The 23,538-nt window shown below is 38.5% G+C and overlaps 1 protein-coding gene across 3 annotated transcripts in view; it reads right to left on the reverse strand.

The window, feature by feature from the left end:
- NFATC3 (nuclear factor of activated T cells 3) overlaps positions 1 to 23,538 on the reverse strand; it is a 133,089-nt gene that overhangs the window by 61,730 nt on the left and 47,821 nt on the right. The window lies entirely within an intron of this gene.

The following is a 23,538-nucleotide window of genomic DNA, read 5'->3' on the forward strand; positions in this document are numbered from 1 at the left end:
TGTATGGAGGCAGATGGGGTAAGTGATAATGTAGAATGAGAGTCATCCAAATTTGGACACAGAGGTGAAAAAGTAACAGTAGAGAGTGGTGATATACTTTAACTAAATTAGTTTATGTAATTCTAAAACTCTTGTGGAGTACATGACATTTTTTCCAGTTTACAGATGAAGAATCTGAAGCTAAGAAAGATTAAGGAACTACTCCGAACTCATGGCTAATCATCCTTTCTGCTATACTTATTGTTGCTCTTTCATGTTTAATCCTACATTGAACAAATTATTCTATGGAACCAACTGTTCTTGTAGTGGAGGAAGAAGTACCAACAACTTTACCACTTGCCTCAAAGTACTGTGAGGGGGACAGTGTCATTCTTGTTATCTCCAGAGCCTAGTATAGTACCTATCACGTTATGGGCATTTAATCATTGCTGAATGAATGAATTTTGGAATGAGAGAGTACAATTTGGTGGAACAAAATAACATGAGGTTAGTCAACAGAATTATTTAAATAAGAATTATAACCACTAAAGTAGCTGTTTAAAATGAAGTAGTAAAATCTAAAATAGAAAATACAAACTAAAAATTTTATTGCTATCTATTAAGTTACCCAAATATCACGTAACATACCAGTAAGTACTATATTCCAAAGTATCCCAGTCATATTAGATGACTCATATTAATACCAGCTTGGCAAAGACATAAGCCACCTGTCCTTTATACTTTGATAGTAAAATAAGCCAGTGATGGGGGAAGGTAATCAGGCAGATAAGATTTCAAAGGGAATATATTTCATAACACGTATTTCAGCCAACATCTGCTCCAAGCATATATACTACAGCATAAGAAAAATAGGGCTTCTCCTTTGCAACTCAAGGACTTTAAAAGAACATCAAATAAATTAATTAGACTATCATTCCATCCCATCCCATTTGCTGCCAATGTTATAGGCAACAAATTATTGCTACTGTTAACACTATTCTCTAAAATCTTTCATCTAGTATCAGGATATTTCTCTTCAGGTCACCTTCTGCTTTGTAGAACAAAGTAAGCTAAGTTGTTTGTTATGTTTCTGTAGTTTCCATAGCAAAGGTCTGTGCCTGCTTAATTTAACTAAAGCTGGAGGGTTAAAGCCTGAAGGTATACGACAGACTAAAGCAGCTTCAATAAGAGGAGTTCTATTATCAGTCCTGCTACATTACTTGGAGGGAGCTGATCTGAATATATTAGACACATGACAACACAATGTAGAGATAATAAAAAAACAAAATTAAATTTCCATAAATTGCTTCAAACTGAAAATATACATATAACAACATCATACAAAAAATCATCACCTCGAAATGAATCTTGGCGTATAATGAAATACAAAGTCTAGTTATGGAAAAAAATACTACAATCTCCATTTTAACTTTCAGTAACTTTTGGGATAAGACTCAAAATATTTATTCCTTCATAAAACTTATCACTGTATAATAAAGTATGTATGTAATTTTATCCCATATGTAGATTCAAGTAACCACCATAACAGTCATGATCCAGAACTCTTCCATTACCACAAAGGAACTCTCTTGTGCTACCCATTTACATTCACAGTCTTCAACCAGTTCCTGTTCCCTGGCAACCGCTAATCTAGTGTCATCTCTGTAGCTCTGCCATTTTGAGAATGTTATATATATAAATGGAATCACAGTATGTAACCATTTGAGATTGCCTTTTTTTCCACTCAGCATAGTTCCATGGAGAACCTTCCAACTTGTGTGTATCAACAGTTTGTTCCTTTTTATTGCTGAATGGTAGCTAGTGCATTGTATGGATATACCAGTTTGTTTAACTCTTCTTCCATTTGGCTTGTTTCTAATTTTTGACTAAGAAAAATGACACTGCTATGAACCTTAAAGGTTATTGTGTGAACAAGTTTTTATTTTTCTGTGATAAATGCAAAATGTGATTCCTGGGTCATGTGGTAAATGCAAGTTTAGTTTTTTAAGAACCTGACAAACTATCTTGCGGAGTGGTTGTACCACTTTACATTCGTAACAGCAGTTTAGGTGGGATAAAGTTTCTTGGCATCCTTGCCAGCATTTAGTATTATCACTATTTTTTTTTTCCTGTACGTGGGCCTCTCACTGTTGTGGCCGCTCCCATTGCGGAGCACAGGCTCCGACACACAGGCTCAGTGGCCACGGCTCACGGGCCCAGCCGCTCCGCGGCATGTGTGATCTTCCCAGACCAGGGCACGAACCCGTGTCCCCTGCATCGGCAGGCAGACTCTCAACCACTGCGCCACCAGGGAAGCCCTATCACTATTTTTTTATTTAACTGTTCTATAAGGCATATAGTGATATCTCATTGTGGTTTTAATTTGCATTTTTCTAATGGCTAATAATGTGGAAAATCTTTTCACATGCTTATTTGCCATCTTATCTCCTCCTTGGCAAAATGTCTGTTCATGTCTTGTGCCCATTTATAACTGAATTGCTTTTTTAAAAATTTTATTTTATTTATTTATTTATTTTTGGCTGCACTGGGTCTTTGTTGCTGTGCACGGGCTTTCTCTAGTTGCGGAGAGAGGGGGCTACTCTTCGTTGCCGTGCGTAGGCTTCTCATTGTGGTGGCTTCTCTTGTTGCTCTAGAGCACAGGCTCAGTAGTTGTGGGTCACGGGCCCAGTTGCTCTGCGGCATGTGGGATCTTCCCGGACCAGGGCTCAAACCCGTGTCCCCTGCACTGGCAGGCGGACTCCCAACCACTGCACCACCAGGGAAGCCCCCTGAATTGCTTTTTTACTGTTGAGTTTTCAAAGTTCTTTACATATTCTAGATACAAGATCTTTGTCAGATATGTGGTTTGCAAATGTTTTCTCCCTGTCTATAGCCTGTCTTTGCCATCCTTTTATATTTTTTTTGCTATGCTGTGCAGCATGTGGAATCTTAGTTCCTCAAGCAGGGATTGAACCAGTACCCCCTGCATTGGGAGTGCGGAGTCCCAACCACTGGACCACCAGGGAAGTCCTCCATCCTCTTAATAGGATCTTTCACAGAGCTAAAGTTTTTAATTTTGATGATGTCCAATTTATCTATTTTTTCTTCTAGTATCATGCTTTTGGTATCATGCCCGAGAACTTTTCTCATAGCTTGAGGTCCTGAAGATTTTCTCCTATGCTTTCTTCTAAAAGTTTTATGGTTTTACAATTCACATTTAATTTCACAATCCATTTTGAATTAATTTTTGTATAAGATGTGAGGTTTAGGTTAAGGTGGTTTTATTTGCTTAAAGATGTCCAACTGCTACAGCACCATTCGTTAAAAAGACAATGTAGGGCTTCCCTGGTGGCGCAGTGGTTGAGAGTCCGCCTGCCGATGCAGGGGACACAGGTTCGTACCCCGGTCCAGGAAGATCCCACATGCTGTGGAGCGGCTAGGCCCATGAGCCATGGCCGCTGAGCCTGCGCGTCCGGAGCCTGTGCTTCGCAACGGGACAGGCCACAACAGTGAGAGGCCCGCGAACCGCAAAAAAAAAAAAAAAAAAGACAATGTAAAAGTTCTTAAAGAATATTCATCTTGGTCTATAAACAGTATATTTTTTATTTAAATACAGTTGCCATTACCTATGCTAAATTAAAAATGGATGTAATTTCAAATGATTTTCACATTTTGAAAAATGAGAATAAAATGTTTCTGATAATTCCTAAAATACTAATACTTTTTGGACAAATGAAATCAAATTCTACTGTTGCATATTTCTTGTAATTCATTAACATGCCGTATTTCCTTTGGTCTCAGAGCCTTCTAAATCAACACTGCTCAACAGAACTCTCTGCAATGATGAAAATATTCTATATCTGCATTGTAAAAAAAACCCCATGATCCATGTCATATCAATTGTTGTGTAAGGTGTGAAGTTTAGGTTAAAGTTTATTTTCTTGTCTATGGATGTCCAATTGCTACAGCATCATTTGTTCAAAAGGCAATGTAGGGCTTCCCTGGTGGCACAGTGGTTGAGAGTCTGCCTGCCGATGCAGGGGACACGGGTTCGTGCCCTGGTCCGGGAAGATCCCACATGCTGCGGAGTGGCTGGGCCCGTGAGCCGTGGCCGCTGAGCCTGCGCGTCCAGAGCCTGTGCTCCGCAACGAGAGAGGTCACAACAGTGAGAGGCCCGCGTACCGCAAAAAAAAAAAAAAAAAAAAAGGCAATGTAAACATTACCCACATTGGCTACCAAGCCTTGAAGTGTTGTTAATGCAAGTGAAGAACTGAATTTTTAATTTTAGTTGCTTTAAATTTAAACGTGGTTAGTGGCTGCTGAATTGGACAGTGTAGCTCTAAACCCTTTCCTCTGCTTAATACTTTCACTTCCTTAGTATTTAGCTTTTCCCTGGCTAATGTTTATTAATTAGCTAGGAACTTCACTCAAATAAGCAGTGCCTGATTCAACCCCTTCATCTGGGTTTTAGGTCCCTATTTGCTGTCAGAGAGATCTGAATTTCCCCCATTAAGGCTTTATCATACTTTTGTTATTATCTTGTTTGCAAACTTCACTGAACTAGAAATTTCATAAGAGTAGGAAACATGTCTGATTCCACTCCCCCTCTTGAATCCCCAGCTACAGTAACAAACTACCCTGAATGTATTACATATTTGCAGACCATATTAATGAATAAGATTATTTACTTTGAATAAAAGAAAAAGTTAGTTTATTAGTTGGCTAGAAAGTAGGTGGTATTTTTCAACAGCTGCGTAGTTTGAGTTTTTAAAATTTCAAGAAATATATACTTCAGAAACTTCTTGGCTCTCACCATATAATTATATTGAGAACATCTGAAATTCTCCTTTGGGGAGTATCAGAAAGATTTCTAGAACTTGTGCTTAAGTGCTCTTTCTCTTTTCATTTTGATACAACACTGGCCAATGGAATGCAAACACAGCTCTTTAAAATGACAGCAATCAACCCAGATGAATTCTAAGATGCCAATGTAGATATCTTATTCTGCTGCATTTTCTCCATCAGGGTTCACAGAACATTGATCAAGCTGCTAAAAGAAGCCTAAGTAATAATAGCAAATAATATTTACTGAACATTTACTATGTTCTTTACATGCAATGTTTCATTTCATCCCCACATCAGCTCTTAGGTAGGTGATATTATTCTCATTCTACAAAAAAGGAATTGGAGGTAGTTCCCTCCATAATTAACTTCTATCACATCGTATTCTAATTTCCAATATAGCCCTTAATACATTCTAATATGATTTTGCTTATTGTCTCCGCTCAGTATAATGCAAGAAAGACCCATAAGGGCAGGGACCTTTTCTGTCTTATTTATCTCTGGATCCCCAGCATCTACAATATTGCCTATAATGTAGTGAGCAATCAAAAAATATTTATTGAATGAGTGAAAGGATAGGTGAATGAATAAACTAAGCAATGAATGATTCAATAAAAGGTCTAGAAAAATTAAACTGCTTGGCCAAAGATACAGTACAGCTCAGGATTCAAACCCAAGCAGTATGACTGCAGAGCCCATGCCAGTCATTGAGCTACTAGTACTGACTCCTGAATGTACTTAAAGACCAACACCGTATAGCAAATGTGGACGAGAAGACAAGCTGACCACCAAAGATTTACGTATAGAGCTGTATAGTTTACCTTTCCTAGTCCTCTTGCAAATGAGTAGGGCCACTCATTTGCAAGTGATTACTCCTGGACAGTGAGTAGTAATAATTGGTAGTAATTTCCAGGTTCATGTATCTTATGTGCCTTTCCTATACTTTCTTCCCTTTTCCCAGGGACCATGGAGGCTGTGTGCTGAACATGATTGTATCAAAAAATAGACAGACCTTGTATTCAAGAGTGACAATACAAAAGAAAATAAACTTTTCTGTCGCAAACCAACAAGAACTAGAGATTATAAGTCATAGTAGTTAGCCTATCACAATTAATCTGAAAGAGCTTAAACTAAAATGATGGTAAACAAGGTCCAAGATTTTTATCAGGAGCTCCAAACGTTGTAGAAACAGCACTTGTCTTTAAATCAAACACCAGGATTTCTAAAAAGGCTTATTCAGAGAATTAAAAGAGATAATGTGAAAGTACTTTATAAAATGAAAAGCACATGAAATTATAAGATAACTATAAGAGGCAACATGGTACAATGAAAGTGGAACAGCAGAGTCAAAAGACCTGGGTTTAAGATCTCTACCAATTACATTAAGTGTAATATTAAATCATCTGTACAATGTACTTGCCTTGCCCTTTTCAAAAACCTTTAGCAAATATTAAATATAAACTCTGAGAAAACATTTTGTAAACTACAAAGAACTACAAAAAAAATCAATTTTTGCAATTAGCAACAGAATATGCAAAATGTCACTAAATTAGGCAATTTAAGAGCATGTTGGTGTCTAGCATTTTTTGGATAAATGTCAACATTAAACTAAATTCTTTTAAAATTATTTGTTCTATAACCTAAACATTATTCTAAAAGATATGGAGTCTCTATACTATGTTAAACCATCTAAAACAAAATTCAGAAAGTTAAGACCTGCAAGTCTCTTTGAATCCTAGGACTGAAAATGTGTATTTTCACTAGAGAACTCCAATAAAAGTTATTGACTTTAATTAAACAGACAATTTTCCTAATTTGGATAAGAAAAATAATCTGATTAAGTACTCACTATACACTATGTTAACTTTATTAAAGATTAATTACCTGACAAGTAAACAAGTTAGTTTCATTTTAAATTAAACCGCATCATTCTATTTACAATAGCCAGGACATGGAAGCAACCTAAGTGTCCATCGACAGATGAATGGATAAAGAAGATGTGGCACATATATACAATGGAATATTACTCAGCCATAAAAAGAAACGAAACTGAGTTATTTGTAGTGAGGTGGATGGACCTAGAGTCTGTCATACAGAGTGAAGTAAGTCAGAAAGAGAAAAACAAATACCGTATGCTAACATATATATATGGAATCTAAAAAAAATAAGGTTCTGAAGAACCTAGGGAAAGGACAGGTATAAAGCCACAGACATAGAGAATGGACTTGGACTTGAGGACACGGGGAGGGGGAAGGGTAAGCTGGGACGAAGTGAGAGAGTGGCATGGATATATATACACACTACCAAATGTAAAATAGATAGCTAGTGGGAAGCAGCTGCATAGCACAGGGAGATCAGCTCGGTGCTTTGTGACCACCTAGATGGGTGGGATAGGGAGTGTGGGAGGGAGATGCAAGAGGGAGGGGATATGGGGATATATGTATATGTATAGCTGATTCACTTTGTTATACAGCAGAAACTAACACACCATTGTAAAGCAATTATACTCCAATAAAGATGTTAAAAAAAATAAAAATTAAAAATAATTTAAACTGCATCTATTTCTCTATTGTGCTTGTATATTCTTAAGGCACTACAGACATTTTTTAACCCCCACCACACAAAAACATTGTGGAGTATGTAAAACCCAAAAAACCCCCTAGGAAGTTGGAAGAAGTTTCTTAACAGTGCTCTATAATTCTACAGTCCCTAACCATAAACTATAAAAAGAAATAAGATTATATATATTTTTCATCTATCAGCCCAATTTGATAATAAAAGGACATTCAGTTTCTACTTTGTACTCTCCATCTATAAATTCATCAGATTACAGAAAATACAAGGAAGAAGTAGACAATGGCTGTATGGTTCAATGTTTTTTGTTTTTTTTTTAATTTTTTTTTGGCTGCGTTTGGTCCTCTTTGCTGCACACGGGATTTCTCTGGTTGTGGTGAGCAGGGGCTACTCTTTGTTGTGGTGCGTGGGTTTCTCATTGCAGTGGCTTCTCTTGTTGTGGAGCATGGGCTCTAGGCACATGGGCTTCAGGAGTTGTGGCACATGGGCTTAGTTGCTCCGCAGCATGTGGGATCACCCCAGACCAGGGATTGAACCCGTGTCCCCTGCACTGGCAGGCGGATTCTTAACCACTGCGCCACAAGGCAAGTCCCCCAGGGGATTTAAAGTAGTGACACCCGCACCTCAGTTTTCTTTTTCCCCTTCTAAAAGCCACACATTAAAGACTAGGATATTTAAAAAACAACTGAATATCTGGGGAAAATTAGAAAATAATCACCCATGACCAGGGAAAGGCTCAAAAAAGACCAGAGAAGACCTTAAGTTTATACCTCAGGCTGATCCCTGGCAAAAAAAAAAAAAAAAAAAAAAACCAAGAAAAAAACCAGCTTACGACAATAAAAAAGACAAAAACAAAAAAGAGCAAGCCCTGTCGAAGGGGGAGAATCTGATTTCTAGTTGTGAACAAAACTTTACAACTTAAGGAACTAGAAAAAGAACAAACTAAACCTAAAGCCAGCAAAAGAAAGTAATAAAGATTAGAGCAGAGGTAAATGAAACAGGAAACAGAAAAATAGAGAAAAATCAATGAAACCAAAAGTTGGTTCTTTAAAAAGATCAAAATTGACAAACTTTTAGCTCAACAGACTAAGAAAAAAGGAGAAAATACCTGAATTACTAAAATTAGAAACGACACTACCAATTTTACAGAAATAAAAAGGATTAGGGCTTCCCTGGTGGCACAGTGGTTAAGACTCTGCCTGCCAATGCAGGGGACACAGGTTCGAGCCCTGGTCTGGGAGGATCCCATGTGCCGCAGAGCAATTAAGCCTGTGCACCACAACTACTAAGCCTGAGCTCTAGAGCCCGCAAGCCCAACTACTGAAGCCCGTGCACCTAGAGCCCGTGCTCTGAAACAAGAGAAGCCACTGCAATGAGAAGCCCACGCTCTCTGCAACTAGAGAAAGCCCATGCACAATGAAGACCCAACGCAGCCAAAAAAATAAAATTAATTAATTATTTTAAAGAAAGGATTATAAGAGAGTACTATGAACAACTGTATACCAGCAAACTGGATAACCTACATGAAGTGGACAAATTCCTAGAAACACAAACCCTTAAAACTAAGCCACAAAGAAACAGACAATCTGAATATTCCTTTAACTAGTAAGAAGATGGAACGGGTAATTAGAAATCTCCTCACAGGGGCTTCCGTCGTGGCACAGTGGTTAAGAATACGCCTGCCAATACGGGGACATGGGTTTGAGCCCTGGTCCGGGAGGATCCCACATGCTTCGGAGCAACTAAGCCCGTGTGCCACAACTACTGAGCCCTGGTGCCTAGAGCCTGTGCTCCGCAACAAGGGAAGCCACCACAATGAGAAGCCCACGCACCACACCAAAGAGTAACCCCCACTCGCTGCAACTAAAGAAAGCCTGCGCGCAGAAACGAAGACCCAATACAGCCAAAAAAAAAAAAAAAAAAATTTCCTGACAAAGCAAAGCCCTGGACCCAGTGAATTCAACCAAACATTTAAAGAAGGACTAATACCGATCTTCTTCAAACCTTCAAATAAATTGAAGAGGAGGGAACAATTCCTAACTCATTCCATGGAGTCAGCATTACCCTGATATCAAAGCCAGACGAAGACAATACAAGAAAACTACAGACCAATATCCCTTATGAGCACTGATGAAAAATCCTCAACAAAATACTGGCAAACCAAATTCTGCAGCATATTTGAAGAATTATACACCATGACCAAGTGGGATTTATTCCCAGAATGCAAGAATGGTTCAACACATGAATATCAATCAATGTAATAAACCACATTAACAGAATGAAGGGAAAAAAAAAATCACATGATTATCTCAACTGGTTCAGAAAAAGCATTTGGCAAAATTCAATACCCTTTCATGATAAAAACACTCAATAAGGTAGGAATAGAAGGAAAATACCTCAAAATAATAAAAGCCATATATGAAAAACCCATTTGGGACTTCCCTGGTGGTCCAGTGGGTAAGACTCCATGCTCCCAATGCAGGAGGCTCAGGTTCAATCTCTGGTGGAGGAATTAGATCCCACATGCATGCCGCAACTATGAGTTCGCATGCAGCAACTAAGAAGTCCACATGCCACAACTAAAAACATGCGGCAATGAAGATCCCACGTGCCACAACTAAGACCTGGTGAAGGAGGGAGGGAGGGAGGATAGGAGGAAGGGAGGGAGGGAGGGAGGGAGGGAAGGAGGGAGGGAGGGAAGGAGGGAGGGAGGGAGGAAGGAAGCCCCACAGCAAACATCATACTCAAAGGTAAAAGACTGAAAGTTTTTCCTCTACGATCAGGAACATGTAATGATGCTTGCTTTCACCACTTCTTTTCAACACAGTACTGGAAGTTCTAGCCAGAGTGATTAGGCAAGAAAAAGAAATAAAAGGTATCTAAATTGGAAAGGAAGAAGCAAAATTATCTGTTCTTAGATGATATAATCTTATATATAGAAAACCCTGGGCTTCCCTGGTGGCACAGTGGTTAAAAATCTGCCTACCAATGTAAGGGACACAGGTTCGAGCCCTGGCCCGGGAAGATCCCACATGCCGTGGAGCAACTAAGCCTGTGCACCACAACTACTGAGCCTGAGCTCTAGAGCCCAGAAGCCACAACTACTGAGCCCACGTGCCACAACTACTGAAGTCTGTGCACCAGAGCCCGTGCTCCACAACAAGAGAAAGCCACAACAATGAGAAGCCCACGCACCACGACGAAGAGTAGCCCCCGCTCACCACAACTAGAGAAAGCCCGTGCACAGCAACGAAGACCCAACACAGCTACAAATTAATTAATTAATTTAAAAAACAAAGGAAACCCTAATGATTCTACCAAAACAAAAACAAAAACTGCTAGAGATAATAAATGAATTCAACAAAGTAGCAGGACACAAAGTCAACACATGAAAATCAGTTGCATTTCTACACACAAACAGTGAACAACCTGAAAAGGAAATTATGAAAACAATTCCATTTACAATAGCATTAAGAAGAATAAAATACCTAGGAATTAACTCAATCAAAGAGGTTAAAGTTTTACACAATGAAAACTATACAACATTGCTGAAAAAAATTAAAGAAGACATGAATAAATGGAAAAACATCCCATGTTCATGGATTGGAAGATTTATTATTGTTAACATGTCAATACTACCTAAAGCAATCTACAGATTCAATGCAGTCTGCATAAAAATCTCAAAGACATTTTTTGCAGAATAGAAAAATCCATCCTAAAAGTCATATGGAATCTCAAGGGACGCTGAATAGCCAAGACAATCTTCAAAAACAAAGAATAAAACTGAAGACCCACGCTTTCAGATTTCAAAGCTTACTACAAAGCTACCGCAATCAAAACACTGTGGAACTAGCACAAAGACAGACACAGAGACCAATGGGACAGAATAGAGAGCCTAGAAATAAACCCTTGCACATATGGTCAAAGGTTTTTGTTTTGTTTTCTTTTCTTTTCTTTTTGACTGTACCACACAGGGATCTTAGTTCCCTGATCAGGGATTGAACCTGGGCCCTGGCAGTGCAAGTGCCAAGTCCTAACAACTGGACTGCCAGGGATGATTTTTAACAACAATGTTAAGACTATTCAATGAGGACAGGAGAGTCTTTTCAACAAATGATGCTGAGAAAACTGGATAACTACATGCAAAAGAATAAAGCTGGACCCTTACCTAACACCATATACAAAAATTAACTCAAATGGAGAAAAGACCTAAATGTATGATTTTAACTATAAAACTCTTAGGTAATCTTTTTTTTTTGGGCCACCGCCGTGAGGCTCGTGGGATCTTAGTTCCTTCATCAGGGACTGAACCCAGGCCCTCTGCAGTGAAAGCGCTGAGTACTAACCATTGGATAATCTTAATCAAAATCCCAACAAGTTTTTTTTTTTTTTTAAATTTTGGGGGTGTGGTGGGTAGAGATGGACAAGCTGACTCTAAAATTCATACAGAAATGCAAAGGACCTAGAATAACCAATACAAACCTAAAAAAAGACCCACACTATCAAATATCAAGATTTACTATAAAGAAACTGTAATTAATGCAATGTAGTAATGGTACTAAGACAGAACAAATAGTCCAATGGCACAGAATGAAGAGTTAGGGAAGAGAGCCACAGATATATGGCTGGTCACCTGATTTATGACAAAGGCACCAATGTCGTAGAGTAGAAAAATGATGGGCTTTTCAATAATGGTACTGGATCAACTTCTATCCATAAGAAAACAAAATGTATCTTAATCTTTACCTTTAATTCATATACAAAAATTAATTTGAGATAGATCACAGACCTATATGTAAAAGGTAAAGTAATAAATCTTCCAGAATAAAACACAGGAAACTATCTTCATAACCGTGGAGCAAGCAAAGATTCTTGAAAAGGTATGAAGGCACTTTCCATGGAAAACAAGACTGATAATTTGGACTTCATTAAAAACTTCCATTTATCAAAAGACACAATTAAGAAAGTGAAAAAGCAAGCAACAGACTAGGAAAAGAAATGTCATTTGCCATACATATATCTGACAAAGGACTTATATCCAAATATTAAAAACTCCTACAAATCAATAAGAAAAAGAGACAATTTAAAAATTGGTCAAGAGATGTGAGCAGACACTTCACAAAAAGGACAGCCAAATGTCTGATAAACATATGAAAAGATGTTCAACATCACTGGTTATCAAGAAACAACAATTTAAAAAAAAAAATAAGAAAGAAACAACAATTTAAAAACAGTGTGATATCTCCACATCCCTGTCAGAATGGTTAAAATTAAAAGACAAGAACCAAGTGCTGGTATTATTGGTGAGGATGTAGAGTAACTGGAACTTTCATATATGCCTGGTCAGGAGTAAAAACTGGTACAGCTCCTTTGAAAAACCAGCAATTGCACTCTGAGACATATAAACATATACCAAAAACATGTGAATGCTTCATCCATCAAAAGATATGTGTGAAAAAAAGCATACAACGGCTTTACTCATGATATATGAAAACTGGACACAAACCAAGTGCCAATGAACAGAACGACAGATAAAGAAATTGTAGTAAATTCATACGATGGAATATTATACAGCAATTTTTTTCAAACTACAAAAAAACCCAAACTGGATGAATTTCATGCTCCTGTGTTGAATAAATGAAGCTAGACAGAAAACAGAACATTTTGTATGAGTCCATTTATTAGCAACTCATGAATAAAAAAACTAATCAATGATAATAAATGGTCAGAAGCACAGTTACCTTTGGTTGGAAGATATAAACTGGGAAGGGCACAAGGGAGTCTTCTGGCGTGCTTAAAACATTCTATATCTTAACCTGTTTGTAGTTTTACGTGTGCGTGAGTATGTGTGTGCGTTTGTCTGTGTGTGTATGAAAATTTCATTGAGCTATACATGTTAATATTTGTGTACTTTAATGATGCATTCCCATACAGCAGTAAAACATTTTTTACAAGTCTGCACATACAGAAAAAAATCAAGGCATTTTTCCCAGGCTTGAGAACCAAGCACACCACTCTTATGTGTAATGGTCAGATTGGTCTGGAATGGCAATTGGTGTCATCCTCTTTCTCTTTCTGAATATTAAATAATTCTCAGAACATCCAGTCCCTACCATCAGTAAACTTACACAAGCCTCTTAGACAGCCTCATCCACCAGAGGGCAGACAGCAGAAGCAAGAAGAACTACAATCTTGCGGCCTGTGGAACAAAAACCACATTCACAGAAAGATAGACAAGATGAAAAGGCAGAGGGCTATGTACCAGATGAAGGAACAAGATAAAACCCCAGAAAAACAACTAAATGAAGTGGAGATAGGCAACCTTCCAGAAAAAGATTTCAGAAGAATGATAGTGAAGATGATCCAGAACCTTGGAACAAGAATGGAGGCAAAGATTGAGAAGATGCAAGAAATGTTTAACAAAGACCTAGAAGAATTAAAGAACAAACAAACAGAGATGAACAATACAATAACTGAAATGAAAACCACACCAGAAGGAATCAATAGCAGAATAACTGAGGCAGAAGAATGGATAAGTGACCTGGAAGACAGAATGGTGGAATTCATTGCTGTGGAACAGAATAAAGAAAAGAATGAAAAAAAATGAAGACAGCCTAAGAGACCTCTGGGACAACATTAAACGCAACATTTGCATTACAGGGGTCCCAGAAGGAGGACAGAAAGAGAAAGGACCAGAGAAAATATCTGAAGAGATTATAGTTAAAAACTTCCCTAACATGGGAAAGGAAATAGCCACCCAAGTTCAGGAAGCACAGAGGGTCTCATACAGGATAAACCCAAAGAGAAACACGCTGAGACACATAGTAATCAAATTGGCAAAAATTAAAGACAAAGAAAAATTATTGAAAGCAGCAAGGGAAAAATGACAAATAACATATAAGGGAACTCCCATAAGGTTAACAGCTGATTTCTCAGCAGAAACTCTACAAGCCAGAAGGGAATGGCATGATATAGTTAAAGTGATGAAAGGGAAGAACCTACAACCAAGATTACTCTACCCAGCAAGGATCTCATTCAGATTCGATGGAGAAATCAAAAGCTTTACAGACAAGCAAAAGATAACAGAATTCAGCACCACCAAAACAGCTGTACAACTAATGGTGAAGGAACTTCTCTAAGTGGGAAACACAAGAGAAGAAAAGGACCTACAAAAACAAACCCCAAACAATTCAGAAAATGGTCATAGGAACATACATATCGATAATTACCTTAAATGTGAATGGACTAAATGCTCCAACCAAAAGACACAGGCTTGCTGAATGGATACAAAAACAAGACCCATCTATATGCTGTCTACAAGAGACCCACTTCAGACCTAGGGACACATTCAGACTGAAAGTGAGGGGATGGAAAAAGATATTCCATGCAAATGGAAATCAAAAGAAAGCCGGAGTAGCAATACTCATATCAGATAAAACAGACTTTAAAATAAAGAATGTTACAAGAGACAAGGAAGGACACTACATAATGATGAAGGGATCAATCCAAGAAGATATAACAATTATAAATATATATGCACGCAACACAGGAGCACCTCAATACATAAGGCAACTGCTAAAAGCTATAAAAGAGGAAATCGACAGTAACACAATAATAGTGGCAGACTTTAACACCTCACTTACACCAATGGACAGATCATACAAAATGAAAATAAATAAAGAAACAGAAGCTTTAAATGACACAATAGACCAGATAGATTTCATTGATATTTATACGACATTCCATCCAGAAACAGCGATTACACTTTCTTCTCAAGTGTGCACAGAACATTCTCCAGGATAGATCACATCTTGGGTCACAAATCAAGCCTCAGTAAATTTAAGAAACTTGAAATCATATCAAGCATCTTTTCTGACCACAACGCTATGAGATTAGAAATGAATTACAGGGAAAAAAACGTAAAAAAACACAAACACAAGGGGGCTAAACAATATGTTACTAAATAACAAAGAAATCAATAGGAAATCAAAAAATACCTAGAGACAAATGAAAATGAAAACACGATGATCCAAAACCTATGGGATGCAGCAAAAGCAGTTCTAAGAGGGAAGTTTATAGCTATACAAGCCTACCTCAAGAAACAAGAAAAATTTCAAATAAACAATCTAACCTTACACCTAAAGGAACTAGAGAAAGAAGAACAAACAAAACCCAAAGTTAGCAGAAGGAAAGAAATCATAAAGATCAGAGCAGAAATAAATGAAATAGAAACAAAGAAAACAATAGCAAATATCAATAAAACGAAAAGCTGGTTCTTTGAGAAGATAAACAAAATTGATAAACCATTAGCCAGACTCATCAAGAAAAAGAGAGAGAGGACTCAAATCAATAAAATTAGATAAGAAAAAGGAGAAGTTACAACAGACACTGCAGAAATACAAAGCATCCTAAGAGACTACTACAAGCAACTCTATGCCAATAAAATGGACAACCTGGAAGAAATAGACAAATTCTTAGAAAGGTATAACCTTCCAAGACTGAACCAGGAAGAAATAGAAAATATGAACAGACCAATCACAGGTAATGAAATTGAAACTGTGATGAAAACTCTTCCAACAAACAAAAGTCCAGGACCAGATGGACTCACAGGTGAATTCTATCAAACATTTAGAGAAGAGCTAACACTCATCCTTCTCAAACTCTTCCAAAGAATTGCAGAGGAAGGAACACTCCCAAACTCATTCTATGAGACCACCATCACGCTGATATCAAAACCAGACAAAGATACTACAAAAAAAGAAAATTACAGACCAGTATCACTGATGAATATAGATGCAAAAATCCTCAACAAAATACTAGCAAACAGAATCCAACAACACATTAAAAGGATCATACACCATGATCAAGTGGGATTTATCCCAGGGATGCAAGGATTCTTCAATATACGTAAATCAATCACTGCGATACACCATATTAACAAACTGAAGAATAAAAACCATATGATCATCTCAATAGATGCAGAAAAAAGCTTTTGACAAAATTCAACACCCATTTATGATAAAAACTCTCCAGAAAGCAGGCAAAGAGGGAACCTACCTCAACATGATAAAGGCCATATACGACAAACCCACAGCAAACATCATTCTCAATGGTGAAAAACTGAAAGCACTTCCTTAAGATCAGGAACAAGACAAGGATGTCCACTCTCACCACTATTATTCAGCATAGTTTTGGAAGTTCTAGCCACGGCAATCAGAGAAGAAAAATAAATAAAAGGAATACAGATTGGAAAAGAAGAAGTAAAACTGTCACTGTTTGCAGATGACATGATACTATACATACAGAATCCTAAAGATGCCACCAGAAAACTACTAGAGTTAATCAATGAATTCGGTAAAGTTGCAGGATACAAAATTAATGCACAGAAATCTCTTGAATTCCTATACACTAATGATGAAAAATTTGAAAAAGAAATTAAGGAAACACTCCCATTTACCATTGCAACAAAAAGAATAAAATACCTAGGAATAAACCTACCTAGGGAGACAAAAGACCTGTATGTTGAAAACTATAAGAAACTGATGAAAGAAATTAAAGATGATACCAACAGATGGAGAGATATACCATATTCTTGGATTGGAAGAATCAATATTGTGAAAATGACTATACTACCCAAAGCAATCTACAGATTTAATGCAATCCCTATCAAATTACCAATGGCATGTTTTACGGAACTAGAATAAAAAATCTTAAAATTTGCATGGAGACACAAAAGACCCCAAATAGCCAAAGCAGTATTGAGGGAAAAAGACAGAGTGGGAGGAATAAGACTCCCTGACTTCAGACTATACTACAAAGCTACAGTAATCAAGACAATAGGGTGCTGGCACAAAAACAGAAACACAGATCAATGGAACAAGATAGAAAGCCCAGAGATAAACCCACGCACCTATGGTCAACTAATCTATGACAAAGGAGGCAAGGATATACAATAGAGAAAAGACAGTCTCTTCAATAAGTGGTGCTGGGAAAACTGGACAGCTACATGTAAAAGAATGAAATTAGAACACTCCCTAACACCACATACAAAACTAAACTCAATATGGATTCTAGACCTAAATGTAAGACCGGACACTATAAAACTCTTAGAGGAAAACATAGGAACAACACTCTTTGATATAAATCACAGCAAGGTATTTTTTGATCCACCTCTTAGAGTAATGGAAATAAAAGCAAAAATAAGCAAATGGGACCTAATGAAACTTAAAAGCTTTTGCACAGCAAAGGAAACCATAAACAAGACGAAAAGACAACCCTCAGAATGGGAGAAAATATTTGAAAATGAATCAACGGACAAAGAATTAATTTCCAAACTATATAAACAGCTCATGAAGCTCAATATTAAAAAAAAAAACAACCCAATCTAAAAATGGGCAGAAGACCTAAATAGACATTTCTCCAAAGAAGACATACAGATGGCCAAGAATTACATGAAATGCTGCTCAACATCACTAATTATTAGAGAAATGCAAATCAAAACTACAATGAGGTATCACTTCACACCAGTTAGAATGGGCATCATCAGAAAATCTACAAACAACAAATGCTGGAGAGGGTGTGGAGAAAAGGGAACCCTCTTGCACTGTTGGTGGGAATGTAAATTGATACAGCCACTATGGGGAACAGTATGGAGGTTCCTTAAAAAACTAAAAATAGAATTACCATATGACCCAGGAATCCCACTACTGGGCGTATACCCAGAGAAAACCATAATTCAAAAAGATGCATGCACCCCAATGTTCATTGCAGCACTATTTACAATAGCTAGGACATGGAAGCAACCTAAATGCCCATCAACAGACGAATGGATAAAGCAGATGTGGTACATATATACAATGGAATATTACTCAGGCATAAAAGGGAACAAAATTGGGTCATTTGTTGAGACATGGATGGATCTAGAGACTCTCATACAGAATGAAGTAAGTCAGAATGAGAAAAACAAATATTGTATATTAACGCATATATGTGGAACCTAGAAAAATGGTACAGATGAAGCAGTTTGCAGGGCAGAAATTGAGACACAGATGTAGAGAACAAACGTATGGACACCAAGGGGGGAAGTGGTGGTGGGGTGGTGGTGGTGGTGAATGAATTGGGCGATTGGGATTGACATGTATACACTGATGTGTATAAAACTGATGACATGTATACACTGATGTGTATAAAACTGATGACTAACAAGGACCTGCTGTTTAAAAAAAGTAAAATAAAATTTAAAAATTAAAAAAAAAATTCTCAGAATAGTGTAGAAATCTTACAAATATTCTTCTTAGTTCCTGGAGAGGGGCCACCTCTGCTGGTGGAAAAAATGTGGTCTCAGAAGTGGGCATGCACAAATAGAGTGTTCCATACAAAGCATACAGCTCTGCAAGTGTGGTAGAGTATGTACAATCAGGAATGTTTCTTTTTCAATTTGGCATGACCTGCTCTCATCATATAATGCTTATTTTCCTCTTGATATTAGAAAAAGAAAAAGAACTTCTGGATAAAGACAATGAAATGAAGTAGTATCACAATCTTCTTCCCCTAACACCTAACAAAATAAACAAAATGTATATGTGTGGGGGGTAGGAAACAGCCAAAAATCTACCAGTAATAACCAAACAAAGAACAACTTTGAGCTATAAACTTCAAAAGGGCAAGGGGGTGGTTGAGGGCTGTGAAACAGAAGACTCTGATGCAGTGTGGCAGAGCTGCTAGCCAATCCATACCTTCACTCACCAGGAACAGTAATAGGAAAAGTGAGCAAATAAAATTAAAGAGTAAATTAATGGAATAAAAGTAATAAAGTGGGAAAATAAAATAGCAGAGAATGCGAACTAATTTGTAGCAAAGTAGATCAAAGTTCTAAGTAGGCAACTCTGAGGCAAGTCAAGGAAAAACTCTGCCTCACGAAGAAAAGATCCTACATTCTGCTCCAGGGCCTTTGGCAAAGGCAAAAAAGGTCAGAAGTGCTTACGTCTTCTAGAACTCTGTGTTGTACAAGAGGAACAAGCAAAACTCATGAAAATATGATACATACTAACATACTGGGACTGGGCCACATACATGATATTGTTCACTTTCTTCAGCCAAACCCAACAAGGCCTATCCTAAACTAATTCTCTACCTCTTTACCCCAATCGCCTCAGGCTATAGACCAAAGCTCTCAAACAAAATGGGAGGAAAAGACAAGGCAATTAGGCAACCATAATATACATGGTTTGTTTTTATTTAAGGAAAAATGTAGGAAATTATGCAAAAGACAGTTGAAAATACAATAAAAATGAAAACAAAACCTCCCCTCAACACACACACACAGGAAACAGAACACAGAAATTGACTGCTGGTGAATGCTCCACACTAAAAGATTCAAGAATATAAATTCAACAAATCATGAGACCAAATATAATGATAAAATATCAAATGAGTGGTAAGTGGAGCCAAGGAACCAATTTAAAAATCAAAACAAAACACAGTCGCAGGGGGCTTCCCTGGTGGCGCAGTGGTTGAGAGTCCGCCTGCCGATGCAGGGGACACGGGTTCGTGCCCCGGTCCGGGAAGATCCCACATGCCACAGAGTGGCTGGGCCCGTGAGCCATGGCCACTGATCCTGCACATCCGGAGTCTGTGCTCGCAATGGGAGAGGCCACAACAGTGAAAGGCCCGAGTACCGCAAAAAAAAAAAAAAAGAATCCGCCTGCCAATGCAGGGGACACGGGTTTGAGCCCTGGTCTGGGAAGATCCCACATGCCGCAGAGCAACTAAGCCCGTGGGCCACAACTACTGAGCCTGTGCTCTAGAGCCCGCAAGCCACAACTACAGAAGCCCGCATGCATAGAGCCCGTGCTCCACAAGAGAAGCCACCGCAATAAGAAGCCTGCGCACCACGACGAAGAGCATCCCCCACGTGCCGCAACTAGAGAAAGCCCACGGGCAGCAACGAAGACCCAATGCAGGAAGGAAGGAAGGAAGGGAGAGAGGGAGGGAGGGAGGAACAAATAAATAAATAAATAGGTTTACTAAAAAAAAAAAATACATTAAAGTATCCCGAGAAAAGAACATAGATATGGAGGACTGACAAAGAAGTCAACATGTGAATAGTAACTGGAGCCTCTGAAGTAAAGACAAAACATATAGAACAGGAAATATACAGATACATAATGTAGAAAATTTTTCTTGCAGGAAGGAAGAATCTCAACTTGAAAGGGAGCATCAGAGGTAGTGGGGAAGACTGAAAAAGAAACATCAATCTCCAGACATACTCTGGTTAAGTAATTTCAAGTATAATGAATGATATAATTTCTAAAGAAACAAGTTAGAAAAAAAAATAAGTCACTCACAAGGAGAATATAAAACACTGATAATATTCAAAGTGTTAGTCTCCCTTTAAGCAGGGAGCCCTGGCAGTGGAAGGACCCGAGTCCTAACCACCAGACTGCCAGGGAATTCCCCCGCCCCAGCCCCGTTTTTTTTTGGCAGGGAATCAGTTTTTAATTAAAGGAATACTGTGGAAACAAATCACTTGTACTCCCAAAAGATTTTGTTCATTTAAGCACTTGTAAATAACTTCTTTCAAAAGACAAAGATATAAGAAATGGGGAATTCCCTGGCAGTCCCAGTGGTTAGGACTCTGTGCTTTCACTGCCAGAGCCTGGGTTCAATCCCTAGTCCGGGAACTGAGACCTCACAAGCTGCTTGGTGCAGCCATTTATAAACAAAGGTTGGGGGGGCTTCCCTGGTGGTCCAGGGGTAAAGAATCCACCTTACAATGCAGGGGACTCTGGTTCGATCCCTGGTCAGGGAACTAAGATTCCACATGTCGTGGGGCAACTAAGCCCACATGCCACAGCTACTGAGCTCGCGCACCTCAACTAGAGCCTGTGTGCAGCAAACTACAGGGCCCACGAGCTCTGGAACCCGCGCACCACAACTACAGAGCCGAAGCGCGCCCTGCAGCCTGAGCATCACAACTAGAGAAGAGAAAACCCGGGCTTCCCTGGTGGCGCAGTGGTTGAGAGTCCGCCTGCCGATGCAGGGGACACAGGTTCGTGCCCCGGTCCGGGAGGATCCCACATGCCGTGGAGCGGCTGGGCCCGTGGGCCATGGCTGCTGGGCCTGCGCGTCCGGAGCCTGTGCTCCGCAACGGGAGAGGCCACAACAGTGAGAGGCCCGCGTACCGCAAAAAAAAAAAAAAAAAAAAAAAAATTACACTTAGAGAAGAGAAAAGCCACATGCCACAGCTAGAGAAGCCATGAAGAGCCCGCATGCCACAACAAATAATCCTGCATGCCTCAATGAAGATCCCGCGTGCTGCAACTAAGACACAACGCAGCCAAAAGTAAATAAATTAAATAAAATAAATAATAAACATTTAAAAATAAATTTTAAAAATTTCTGAAAAAGAAAAGAAAAAAAGATACAAGAAATGAAGCAAAGAAACCTTCTCCTAAATTAAGCTGTCATTAAGAGCAAACTGTAACTGATAACAAAGGGTAAAATTCCTATGTTGAGTTTTCCTGACCTTTTTTCTTTCAGTTTTATTGAGCTATAATTGACATACAGCACTGTAAATTTAAGGTATACAGCATAATTACTTGATTTACACATACTGCAAACTGATTACCATGATAAATTTAATTAACATCCATGACTTCATACAGTTATATGGGGGAGGGGGTTTTCTTGTGATGAGAACTACTCTCTTAGCAACTTTCAAATATACCATACAACAGTGTTAACTACATTCACCATGTTGTACATTACATCCCCACTACTTATTTATCTTATAACTGGAAGTTTGTACCTTTTGACTACCCTCATCCAGTCCCCCCCACCAACCCCCTGCCTCTGGTAACCACAAATCTGATCTCTTTTTCTAGAAATGACATTTCTTGCTACAAGTCATTTTAAAACCCACCTAAAATGTAAAGGTTTGCTTGTCAAGAACTATAAAACATGTTTAGATAATGACAATAAATCACAAAGCATGGCTGGTATAGGAAATGATAGCCCATAAACTGTATTAGCTCAAATTTACTTCAGATATAATTAATTTCTCCACTACAATACCCAATGCCATAAGACAAGTACTGAGAAAGAAATGAGTATCAAGATTATTATACATAGCCATTCTGATGTTTGAGTATATAAAGGCAACAAATAAACATTCTCAATCGTGAAAGAATGCAAGGAATATAGAATCCAAAGCCCTCCTTAAACAAACACACTTGAAAAAGAAAAAATAAAAAAGAATTAGTAGTAATCACTGAATCCAACTATCTACACATATAGGACTAAGCTAAATAACAGGAGTGGTGGGACATGAGGCAGGGAGATGTCTATAGATCTGAAAGGAAGAATAATATAAGCATCAAAATTCAGGAGGTAGAGGGTAGTGTACGTGGGCCTCTCACTGTTGTGGCCTCTCCCGTTGCTGAGCACAGGCTCCGGACGCGCAGGCTCAGCGGCCATGGCCCACGGGCCTAGCCGCTCCGCGGCATGTGGGATCTTCCCAGACCGGGGCACGAACCCGTGTCCCCTGCATCGGCAGGCGGACTCTCAACCACTGAGCCACCAGGGAAGCCCGCATATAGTTTTATTTCTGTTTCATTTTTTAAATGTTTCATTCAAGTAAAATTAAAGTTAATATTCAATTCTTTTTTTTTTTAAAATACTTTTATTTATTTATTTATTTTTGGCTGTGTTGGGTCTTCGTTTCTGTGCGAGGGCTTTCTCTGGTTGCGGCGAGCCGGGGCCACTCTTCATCACGGTGCGCGGGCCTCTCACTATCACGGCCTCTCTTGTTGCGGAGCACAGGCTCCAGACGCGCAGGCTCAGTAGTTGTGGCTCACGGGCCTAGTTGCTCCGCAGCATGTGGGATCTTCCCAGACCAGGGCTCAAACCCGTGTCCCCTGCATTGGCAGGCAGACTCTCAACCACTGCGCCACCAGGGAAGCCCAATATTCAATTCTTATGAGTCAAAACTTACATATTATATTTTATACACTCGAATATTATATAATTATAATAATTTCACTTTAGTTTTATTTTCTAATAAATTCAAATAAAAATTAATTACAAAGAGGTTCAACATAATCCTATCCTTAAAAAAAGTCCATGCATTTTTCTAGTCATCCA

The sequence above is a fragment of the Monodon monoceros genome, unplaced genomic scaffold, assembly GCF_005190385.1.
Source record: "Monodon monoceros isolate NGI ecotype Baffin Bay Population unplaced genomic scaffold, NGI_Narwhal_1 Super_Scaffold_10, whole genome shotgun sequence".
In the NCBI taxonomy this organism is placed as follows: domain Eukaryota; kingdom Metazoa; phylum Chordata; class Mammalia; order Artiodactyla; family Monodontidae; genus Monodon; species Monodon monoceros.